At 39.3% G+C, this 10,364-nt stretch overlaps 1 long non-coding RNA gene across 1 annotated transcript in view; it reads left to right on the top strand.

The window, feature by feature from the left end:
• The first annotated feature begins 2,155 nt into the window (after positions 1 to 2,155).
• LOC106728144 overlaps positions 2,156 to 10,364 on the top strand; it is a 13,655-nt gene continuing 5,446 nt past the window's right edge. Inside the window, exons 1-2 of the long non-coding RNA XR_001364402.1 lie at positions 2,156 to 2,268; positions 4,581 to 4,586. This is a non-coding gene — a long non-coding RNA (uncharacterized LOC106728144). The remainder of the gene's footprint in view (positions 2,269 to 4,580; positions 4,587 to 10,364) is intronic.

The following is a 10,364-nucleotide window of genomic DNA, read 5'->3' as shown; positions in this document are numbered from 1 at the left end:
ATGTGTGTGTGTATATATATATATATATGTGTGTGTGTATATACATATATGTATGTGTGTGTGTGTGTGTGTGTGTGTGTGTGTGTATATATATGACTTAATATAAATCTGATTAAATTTGCCATAAATATCCACATGGGTATAAAATGCAAAAATATTAAAAATCATATTTTACATTCTTTTTAATAGAAAATATTTTGAAATATTTGAAAAGTGATTCAAGGCAATAACTTAAAACTTATTTCCACTCTAATATATGCCTGAGTTCATTGACCCTTTATGTGTGAGTGCAAGAGAAACACCTGGGCCATGCAAGACTGAAATAAAACTGTACCACCTGGGGGAAAATGCACACATCTCTAATACTTCAATGTTGATTCCAGGAGCCCTAACAGAATTCATATGTGTAACAAAATAATGTTCTTGTAAGTAAGCATTCGATTTTCCTTCCTGGACATGGAAAATGTTCTGGAAGCCACTTGGCAGAGGCTGTTCATTTTAGTGCCTTGCACACTGAAAAAATGCAAACACATGTCCTTGTTGTGAGTTGGTGTGAGTGATGCTATCAGTGTGGCTCAGTCCAATTCTGTTTCATTCTTTCCATGATAAATCCTTCTGAATGTATAGTTTATAATCTTTTCAGTAGTACTGTGGAACTATATTTATCCCCAATGTAATACAAATTCATTTTCAGGACCCATTTCCTAGTGAGAAAAAAAGTTAAAAGTAATACCCATAATCAATATGTTTTGTTATGCTGTCACTCAAAATAGTTGTGAAATTATTCAGTTATTTGAAATCATTTCATCATCATGTATGTTTTGAACAATATTTAAGGATCAGAAGAGTTATAACATTTGACTGGAGTTATAAGAATACTGCAATTTTGTGAAACCCTATTGCTCTCAATTTGATGAATTCACCCAGAACTTTATCCACCTCTGAACTCCCCCTATTGATTTAACTAAGGGTATCTGGGGCTCTCTCATTACTGATTTGATGAAGACAAAACTGATCCTCTTTCTTCCACTATTTTTCTTCTTAAAGTTCTCATTCCAGTGGTGCATTCCTCCTCAGTAAATCGCATTGATGGCATTTTTAACGCTGCATTGGCAATGAAGACAGTCCTCGACTTATCAGATTTTCTGTTAAATAGCTTCCAATCTCTCTCCAATCTACTCTCTGCTTCTACTCTTACATTTATCTAAGGTCTTCTGCAACCTCCTCCTGACCTGACTCTCTGATTCAACATAATTATCCCTCCTTTTAAGCCTCACATTCCCCTTACTTGAATTTTTCATATCACTGCCAACCCTGTCTTTGCATGAGACTTTGACCATGACTCCCTCTCTGCATACTAAGGTTGACTCATCTCTGTTGTTCCCTTGGAATCTATAGGATTCACTCTCCTTTCTTTCATGAAATAAATGTATTTCTCTAAGCCTACTAGCTTACTCAAGCAACTCTTTTAATCCTGCTTTATTACTGAAATATTTTCTAAGTAGAAGAAAACAAGTTATTTCACTTTGGTCAGACACCCTACACACTGTATCCATTCTATCCTTAAAATTAATTTAGATTTTTAGTATTTTTTAAATGTTATTTATAAACATCTTTATTTCACACACATTTTTATAGATATCTATGATATTATCTAAAACATTAAGGTAAGAAAAATTTTCATAAGACAAGTTGTTGTAGTAATATATAGAAATGTTTAAAAATGTTTGAAATGTTTGAGCTAACTTTCCTTGAAACTTAAAGCGTGATATTAAGAAGACATTCCCCACTGCTCTGAAGCGTGTATCCCTCATAGATAAGGATTTGAACTTCAGTAAATAATTCAGAGTGACTTGTCAAAATAAACACTTGAGTGAGTGATGTACTCTCCCTAGATAACTACATGTAGCCCCTCACCCTGTTTGACATAAACATGTGTGCATTGATGTAATTCATAGATAGCCACCTGGACTATTGCAATTGGGGTACAGGCTTTAAAAGTGGGGGTCCCAACCAGCCTGGTGCTTGCCTGTCGAGACAGCCACAAAGGCACGTCCTCTTGTCAGTCCAGCAAGCGACACCGCTCCACGCTCCTCTGTCTGCCAGACAACGGAAGAATGGCTAGTACCTCCCCATGGAGACATGACTGAGCTCTATGGTGAGGAATGCCAGCCCCCTGCATCCGGACCAGACCAGCCTAGCTGCTGGACCCCTGAGGACAGCACCACTGGGATCCCACTTAAGCCTGTACCCACAGCACCAGGAATTGTGTGAGTAATAAAATGCTGTGTGATTTGCAACTGCATATGTTTTATGTGGTATGATTCCTCCGGCAGTTAATTGAATTATTTTGCATACGCTTAAAATTTAAATTAAAGCCTCTGGTCTTTGTTGGTCCTAAAGCCTGCCACTCTGGTCCTGCTTGCGTAGAGCAGACTCTTCACTAGCAACTACTTGAATGTCCCAACACCTGCACAGTTAAAGTTTATCTCAAGGGATGCCTTAGATCAGCGGTTCTCAACCTGTGGGTCGCGACCCCTTTGGGGGTCGAATGACCCTTTCACAGGGGTCGCCTAAGACCATCAGAAAACACATATTGAATATATAATTACATATTGTTTTGTGCTTAATCACTATGCTTTAATTATGTTCAATTTGTAACAATGAAAATACATCCTACATATCAGATATTTACATTACGATTCATAACAGTAGCAAAATTACAGTTATGAAGTAGCAACGAAAATAATTTTATGGTTGGGGGTCACCACAACATGAGGAACTGTATTAAAGGGTCACGGCATTAGGAAGGTTGAGAACCACTGCTATAGGCCAACCCATTCAGGAGTATATGCAAAAGGCTCTCAGGTCCAAAAGGGAGTGCTCTGTCCACACAGGCACCAACCAACACAGTTTCCATTTGAAGACCCTCCACTTGAGGGCCACTGTGTTTGAGCAGGTTCTGGGCTTACGTATCTAGAACCCATAACATCTGTCTCTTTCCCAGCCTTGGAGTCAGCAAAGGGTCTGGAACACGTTGTTGGGCCACCTTTGTATCCAGATATAAAGGTCAAAGCATCCGTTCCCTCCCTTTTAGAACAATTTAGTTCATTTTCTTATGGGCTGACATTATCTACGTTCAAATGCTTTTCTAGAGTTTTTCTCCAAGGAAGTCCATACAGCTTGGCCAACTTTCCTCTATTTCTGAATTATAGTTCTCTACTAGTGTATTAGTTTGCTAAAGCTGCCATAACAAAATACCACAGAATGGGTGTCTCAAACAATGGAAATCTATTTTCTCACAGTTCTGGGAACTAGAAGTCCAAGATCAAGGTATTGGTAGGATTGTTTTCTCCTGAGGCCTCCCTCCTTGGTTTGCAGATGGCTACCTTCTCACAGTGTTCTCACATTACTTTTCCTCTGTGGGCACAACCCTAGTGTTCTCTCCAAGTATGTCCTAATCTCTTGTGATATGGACACCAGCCAGATTGGATTAGGGCCCACCCCAATGGTCGTGGTTTAACTTAATTAGCTCTTTCATGACCCTGTCACCAAATACAGTCACATTCTAAAGTACTGGGAGTTAAGATTGCAACATAGGAATTTTGAAGGAGTACAACTTGTCCATAACACTCAGTAAATAGTTACTGAATTCCCGTGATGTTGCTGTGTTTTTTCTAAGCTATAAGAAAACAGCGATGCAGAAGATAGAAAAGGTGCTTTCTTTAGTGGCATTGATGTGTATTTGTGTTTACAGCAATGGGAGATGGGCAATAAATAAGAATATATATATTATTTATATATAGCATATATATTTTTATCAGATAATGGTGATTAAGAAGAATTAAAATAGGATAAAGTGATAATCAATGTGAGTTACTGATGGTTGGGGCAACAGTGCTGTATTAGGTAAGGTGGCCAGGAAAGATATTTTTGGGGAGATGATATTTGAGTTGAAATATAAATAAGGAGGAGTCAGTCATGTGACGGTGGGGAAAGGAGGATTTTGTTATTGCCTGCTGATCCTGTAAGAGAAATAAACCAAAACACACAACCATTGCTTTTTAAGTGAGATAACCCTGTCATCTAGCATATGATTTTTACCTTGCATTGGTTTTGACTTAAAACTGATATATAAAGGATGGTTAGCCCTGGGTGAGTGACTCAGTTGGTTGGATCATCATCCCATACACCAGAGGGTTGTGGGTTCTATTCCCAGTCAGGGCCCATACTTAGGTTGTGGGTTTGATCCCCAGTTGGGGTGTGTACAGCAGGCATAGGATTGATGTTTCTCTCTCACATTGATATCTCTCTCTCTCTCCCTTCCTCTCACTTTAAAAATCATTAAACAATTTTTAAAAAGGATTATAATTAATACATTAAAATATTATTATAGAAGTTGATATAAGGTATTTTTAATATAACATGGTGTTCATGAAATATTGATGGGTTAAGAGAATAAATTATAAAACAGTATGTATGATATGATCTAACTTTTTTTAAATGCATGATTTAAATTCTCATTTTAGCCCTGGCCAGTATGGCTCAGTTGGTTGAGTGTCATCCCATGTACAGAAAAGTTGCCAGTTAGATTCCTGGTCAGAGCACATGCCAGGGTTGCTGGCAATTGATGTTCCACTTTGACATCATGTTTCTCTCTCTCTCTCTCCCCCTCTCCCTCTCCTTTCCTCTCTTTCTGAAACTCAATAAAAATATTTAAAAGTTCTCATTTTAATAATCTCTGTATATCACAATACCATTCATTTATTTTGCAATTAAAACAGCTAAAACTATTGTAATAATAAATAAAACTTTCCCAGAAAGGGCAATAGCTAACCTCAGGAAAGGAATTGCTAAGGTACAATTTCATGTATTACAGTGAGAAATAAATTTAGGTAGTAACTAAGTTGCATGTTTTGTCTCTCTGAGGCACAGTGTTATGTAGTTTATATGGGTAATTTCATCCCATTCTTATAGCAAACCCTCCTACCTCATTTTGTGGGTTTCATTATTATCGTCATTTTACACATGTGGAGATATATAAATGAATTGTGTAACCCTTTCAAAGTTAGATCCAGTGATCAAGCAATAGAACCAAATTTTAAACTCAGGTCTGTCTGATGCCAGAATTCAAGCTTCTAGCCAGTGTTTTAATGCTTCTTAGGAGAAACCTGTGTTGTCGTATAGAAAGGTGCTCACAGCCCGACTTATCTGCACGTGAATTTGCCCATTTCTTGGGGAAATGGGAGCATGAGGCAGTTAGGGAAGCTGGCACTGGACCCACTAGATCAGTGGTCGGCAAACCGCGGCTCGCGAGCCAAAGAGGCTCTTTGGCCCCCTGAGTGTGGCTCTTCCACAAAATATCACGTGCGGGCGCGAATGTACAGTGCGATTGAAACTTCATGACCCATGCGCAGAAGTCGGTTTTCAGCCTGGGCGAGTCTATTTTGAAGAAGTGGCGTTAGAAGAAGTGGGGGGTGTTGGTCAGTTGGGCGACAGGAGATGCGGTGTGGGGGAGGTGTGCTTGATTCATGCAGGAGTTGAGTGAACCAGTCAGTCAGCAGTCTCATGTGCAGTGGTTAGTGCTAGTCGCTTCCACAAATCGCACACGGGTGACAAAAGATCGACGAAACAAATATACAAGACGAGTGTGGATGGGAGAGTTGGAAGGGGTCGACCTCAGTGAACGTACCTCAGTCAGATTGAGGACGCTTTTAGCAAAGGCCAGCTTAGGAGTACCCTAATTAAGTTAATAATAATGTACCTACCTATATAGTTAAAGTTTAAAAAATTTGGCTCTCAAAAGAAACTTCAATCATTGTACTGTTGATATTTGACTCTGTTGACTAATTAGTTTGCCGACCACTGCACTAGATCCAATAGACTCATATGTGGATCCCAGAGGCCCCCGAATTAGTATGTGTGAAAATTGGGCAAGACCCACTGGACGTTGTAGTAAACTAGGAGTGAGACGGAAATCATTTCTGTATGAAGCCAGGATATAGGAAGGGCTACACGTTTAATGAAAGGACAAATCAACAAAATAATTCCACAGGCAGTTAACAAGAAGTATTATTTTTCCTGGTTTGGCTTTGGGTGGAGGATTTAAAAAGTTTCCTCTAAATATTCATGGTGTTGTGTTATCAGCCCTTCAGGGTTTGGGATAGACATTGTATGATCGAGAAGATACACACTGAGAATTATAAAACCAAATGATATCAGATATATTGCATCCCAATTGTTTGATAGAGGCAGAAATAGATATTTCCCGGAAAACCCATCTTATTCCAGGATTGAAAATATTCCCAAAGATGAATTCATAATATCAAATTTTATGATGCACAAAAAATAAGTCACCTTGAGTGAAAACCAGCAGAACCTACAAACAAGAACACCAGATGCAAAAAGTCATCAGGAGTTGGCATTAACAGGTAAAATTCTGAATAGATGCATAATATCCTTAAATAAATAACTTCAAAAAACACAAGGAGCAAGGTGCTTTCAAAAATGACCGCTCCTATGTGTAAAAGACCCAGGTAGAGTTCTTAGCAATGGAAATTTATATAATTTAAATTAAAGAATCAATTGAAAGGTTAAATGGCTTATTGAAGCTGAGGTGTGAATTAGTAAACTGGAGAGCAGGTCTAAAGAAATTGCCCACAATGTAGAACAGAGAAGCAAAAGGAGGGAAAATGGGAATGAATAGACTAGAATATGATAGAGTGAAAGTTGAGATTTACACACGCTATCATTTAAAAAACAAAAAAGGGGGAATTTGCTGGAAGCCGGTCCATCCTTGCTGCTTGACACAGTCGCTGCAGGGAAGAAACATCTGCACAGCATATGTTTCAAGGGACCTGGCATATATAGCATATTGTTCTTAATATGTTTGCTCTCCTTAGTGCCATGTGTTTTAACCAAGGTCACCTCTCCGAGAAAGGTTGTTTCCCCAGGTGGGGATTTTTCCCCGAGGTTAGGGAGGGGATACAACCCCTTAATTAAGTGCCAGGCGGGTAGTTAAGCTACATAATCTTTACTCCCTGGAATGGAGATAAGAAACGCCCTAACCTTTGTAATAGAAATTGACAGGATTAAAATCGGCTGGTATATGTAACAAGGTAACAAGACAATAAACATCAGATCCTGATCAGTTCCTAACCAGAACTCCGACCAGAACTTTGGCTGGAGTAGAGGTCCTGAGGTCCTGACTAGGCGGCTGATCAACTGAAGGCTGTCTCCGTGTCATTCCTTCTTCGACCCTTTCACAGGGGTCGCCTAAGACCATCGGAAAATACATATATAATTACATATTGTTTTTGTGATTAATCACTATGCTTTAATTATGTTCAATTTGTAACAATGAAAATACATCCTGCATATCAGATATTTACATTACGATTCATAACAGTAGCAAAATTACAGTTATGAAGTAGCAACGAAAATAATTTTATGGTTGGGGGTCACCACAACATGAGGAACTGTATTAAAGGGTCGCGGCATTAGGAAGGTTGAGAACCACTGCCTTAGATAAACACCGCAGATCCTTTCCCGGGATCTCCTTGGGACAAAAACTACTTAGAAAGATCTACTGAAGACTAGCTGGAGAAAACCCTGATAACAATGGTCGGAGTGTCATGGAGACTGGTAGGCAGTGCAGAAGTGTGAGAAGGCTGGCCAGACTCCCACAGATAGCAGCTGAAGTTGTGGAGGAATAATTCAACTATGGGGGGTTCCCATTAAGAACTCTGGGGTCTAAATCCCAAGCTGGGCTATCCAGCCTAGAGCATCAGAACTGAGAAAAATGCCCACATAACATTTGGCTGCGAAAAGCAGCACAGTTGCTCTCTGTGAGTGAGAGATGGCTGGAAATGCAGGCACCCTCCTGAAGGGCCAATGCACAAAATTTCATGTGCAGCCACTCATGTTGGGCTCCTGCAGAGGGAGGGTAGAATGGACTGAAGCTGTGTCGGCAAAAGCCAGGTTTGGGGGCTCTGGGATTGGACCACAGAAGGCAGCCTCTCTGGTTTCCTGTGCTGAGTCATTCCCTCACACTGCAGAGGACATCTTTCTCCTATGAACCTTAGCTACCCAGGCAGTTTTCGACTAGGGGTAAGGCAGTTGTCCCACATTGTTGGAAGAACTCTCACCTCACTCTGTGGTCGATAGCCTGAGGCTAATCAAAACTGAGGATCAATGGGACTGCAGGCAGAGGCAGGTCTCTGGAGGCTTTTAGTATTTGCCTTGTGTAATCTGCATAATGGGCTAAGAAAAGTGGACCCTGGTGCATATCTTGGTCCTTTCCAAAGGCACCCAGTCCCAGCAGAGGGAGCCACAAGCTGTGGATTGCTGATAACTCCAAACAGAGTACTCAGAGCCAGTCACAAAGAGTCTGACATTGACCTGCACCAGAGATTTTGGCTCGGAGCAGATCTACCTAATAAGCAGACACAAACTCAAACAGGCAGCCAAAATGGGAAGACAAAAAAAAAAGAGTCCCAAATGAAAGAACAAGAGAATTCTCCAGAAGAAGGGCTAAATGAAATGGAAATAAAAAATTTATCATAGAGTTCAGAATAATGATGGCAAAGATGCTCAACTCCATGATAAAAGATATAGTAATTATAAAGAAAGACATTGCACTAATAAAGAAAAGAGTGGAAGGAAAGAATACACAGCAGATTAGGGGAAGCCAAGGATTGGATCAATGAATTAGAAGACAGGGCAGAAAAAAAATCACTCAATAAGAGAACCAAAAATTAAAAAACAGGATAACTGCTTAAGAGAGCTATGGGACAACATAAAAGGTAACAATATTCACATAATAGGTGTGCGAGAAAAGGCAGAAAGGGAGAAAGGGGTAATGAATGTGTTCGAAGAAATAATGGCAGAAAACTTGCCTAACCTGGTGAATAAAAAAGTCACACAAGTTCAGGAGCTACAGAGAGTCCCAAGCAAGAAGAATCCAAACAGGCCCATGCTTAGACACATCATAATTAAAGTGCCAAAAATTAAAGACAAAGAGAGAATCTTAAAGGAAACAAGAGAAAAACAATTTGCTACCTACAAAGGAGCTCCCATAATGCTGTCAGCTGATTTCCAATCAGAAACTCTACAGGACAGAAGTGAATGGCATGAAATATTCAAGGCAATAAAAAACAAGGATCTGAAACAAAGATTACTATATCCAGCAAGGCTACCATGCAAAATTGATGATAAAATAGAGTTTCCCAAACAAACAAACAAACAAAAAAGGTGAAAGGAGTTTATTACCACCAAACCAGCACTGCAAAAAATGCTAAAGGGACTGCTGTGATGAGGAGAAGAAATAGAGAGAAAAACCTAGGCATACAGCATTAAAATGGCAATAAATAAGTACCTATCAATAATAACCTTTAATGTATATGAATTAAATGCTCCAATCAAAAGACATAAGGAGATGAATGGATACAAAAACATGACCCAATTATATGATGTCTACAAGAGACCCACCTCAGAACAAAAGACCCACACAGGATGAAAGTGAAAAGATGGAAAAAAATTTTCCATGCAAATGGAAAAGTAAAAAGAAACTGGGGTAGCAATACTCATATCGGGCAAAATAAACTTCAAAATAAAGGCCATCACAAGAGACAGTACAGATGATTACATAATACTAAAGGGATCAATTCAACAAAAGGTAATAACCCTGGTAAACATATATGTACCCAATATAGGAGCACATATATAAAAAATAAATACATAAAAAACTTCTGGAGGACTTTGAGGGAGATATCGACAGGAATGCAGTAATAGGAGGAGACTTTAACACCCTGTTGACTTGACTGAATAGATCTTCCAGACTAAAATTAAAACAGTAAAAACGCTCAAAAACATTCAAACACATGGTGGCTAAATAGCATGTTATTAAACTACTAGAGGCCCGGTGCACAAAAATTTGTGCACTCGGGGGGATTGTGTGGCTAATAAAGTTGCTTCAGTTCATCGAGAGAACTGGGGTCCTCCCGACCCCGCTTTCCTGTCTTTCTTTCTTTTCTCAAATTCCCACCTCCCTGCCTCAACCCGGCTCAACCCTGTCAGGCCGGCCCTGACAGAGATGATTACGTAATACTAAAGGGATCAATTCAACAAAAGGTAATAACCCTGGTAAACATATATGTACCCAATATAGGAGCACATATATAAAAAATAAATACATAAAAAACTTCTGGAGGACTTTGAGGGAGATATCGACAGGAATGCAGTAATAGGAGGAGACTTTAACACCCTGTTGACTTGACTGAATAGATCTTCCAGACTAAAATTAAAACAGTAAAAACGCTCAAAAACATTCAAACACATGGTGGCTAAATAGCATGTTATTAAAC

Source organism: Myotis brandtii, unplaced genomic scaffold (assembly GCF_000412655.1).
Source record: "Myotis brandtii unplaced genomic scaffold, ASM41265v1 scaffold546, whole genome shotgun sequence".
NCBI lineage: Eukaryota > Metazoa > Chordata > Mammalia > Chiroptera > Vespertilionidae > Myotis > Myotis brandtii.
This window is presented reverse-complemented; position numbering and strand designations above follow the sequence as displayed.